At 41.6% G+C, this 1742-nt stretch overlaps 1 non-coding gene across 1 annotated transcript; it reads left to right on the forward strand.

Moving 5' to 3' along the window:
• The first annotated feature begins 1010 nt into the window (after positions 1-1010).
• Positions 1011-1074, forward strand: LOC142435274 (U7 small nuclear RNA). Its single transcript, XR_012781366.1, has one exon. It is a non-coding gene; the product is annotated as a U7 small nuclear RNA (small nuclear RNA).
• Positions 1075-1742: the final 668 nt, after the last annotated feature.

Genomic DNA, 1742 nt, shown 5'->3' on the forward strand with positions numbered 1-1742 from the left:
ACACACTGGGCTGCACCCCACTAAGTAGGAAGTTTGAAACCACCAGTCACTCTGGGGGAGAAAGACAGGGTTTTCTACTCCTATAAAGAGTTATAATCTCAGCAACTCACAGGGGCAGTTCTATCCTGTCCCATAAGGTTATTATGAGTCAGTATTGACTCCATAGAAGTGAGTTTGGTTTCGGATTGTTGAATTATTTCTTACTTCGTATCTCTCAGTTTTTGCTTCATGTATTTTGGTGCTCTGTTATTAGGTGTTTATAAATTGTCGCAACTCCCTGATGGTCATCATTATGAAATTTGCCTCTTTATCTCTGGTAACTTTTTTTGTTGTTTATTTAAAATCTATTTTCTCTGATATTAGTATAGCCATTCCCGCTTCTTTGTGCTTGCTGCATAATACAGCTTCATATTCTTTCACTGTTAATCTATTTATAACTTTCAATTTATATCTTTCAATTGGATTATTTAATACAGTTGTATCTAATGTTATCATTGATATATTTGGATTAACTCCTGCCATTTTACTTTTTTTTCTGTTCCATGTAATTTTGTTGTTGTTGTTGTTCTATTCCTACTTTACTGTTTTTCTCCATTAGGTGAATTTTTTCTAATGTAGTATTTTCAATCCTTTAATGATGTTTTCAGAGCCCCAATGATGCAATAGTTAAGCATGTAGCTGTTAACAGAAGGGTCAGTGTTGTAAACATACCAGCTGCTCCATCAGAGAAAGATCCGATGATCCACTCCCATAAAAATGGCAGCCTAGGAAACCCTATGAGGCAATTCTACTCAGTCCAATAAGGTTTCTATGAGTCAAATCCAACTTGCAGACACTCCTACCAGAGAGATAACTGAACTTGATGGAGAATTTAAGTCAAGATTGGGGACGGGGAGCATGTACGTCTTAGAGAAGGCAAATGCATTGCTGTTGGTAGAAAATCAAAAGGGTCTTAAAGTCTTGCAGGTAAACAAACGGCCATCTAGCCAGAAGCAACAAAGCCCGCATGGGAGTGTTACAGTTCTTTTAAAATTTGTCTAGCAGGTTTTCGGGGTTTTTTCCCCCGGAACCCTCCCCCCCCCACAAAATAAGCCCACGTGGAAGAAGCGCACCAGCCTGTGTGATCATGGGGTGTCGAAAGGATCAGGTATCAGGCAACAAAGAACAAAAAATCTTATCATTGTGTGCTTACCTCCCTGATACGATCACTGAGGACAAGTGGGTGCTTAAGCAAATGTGGTGAAGAAAGCTCATGGTGCTGGCTATCAAAAGATATAGTGTCTGGGGTCTGAAAGGCTTGAAGATAAACAAGCAGTCATCTAGCTCAGAAGCAACAACACCCACATGGAAGAAGCACAACAGCCTGTGCGATCATGAGGTGTCGATAGGATCAGGTCTCAGGCATCATCAGAACAAAAAAATCATATCATTGTGAATGAGGGGGGAGTGCGGGGTAGAGACCCAAAGCCCATTTGTAGGCCACTGGACATCTCCTTGCAAAAGGGTCTCGGGGAGGAGACAAGCCAGCCAGGGTGCGATGTAGCAACGATAGAACATACAACTTTCCTCTAGTCCCTAAATGCTTCCTCCTCACCCAGCATCATGATCCCAATTCTACCTTACAAATCTGGCTAGACCAGAGGATGTACACTACTACAGATAGGAACTGGAAACACAAGGAATCCAGGACAGATGATCCTTTCAGGACCAGTGGTGTGAGTGGTGATACTCAGAGGGTGGAG

Source organism: Tenrec ecaudatus, chromosome X (assembly GCF_050624435.1).
Source record: "Tenrec ecaudatus isolate mTenEca1 chromosome X, mTenEca1.hap1, whole genome shotgun sequence".
Lineage (NCBI taxonomy): Eukaryota > Metazoa > Chordata > Mammalia > Afrosoricida > Tenrecidae > Tenrec > Tenrec ecaudatus.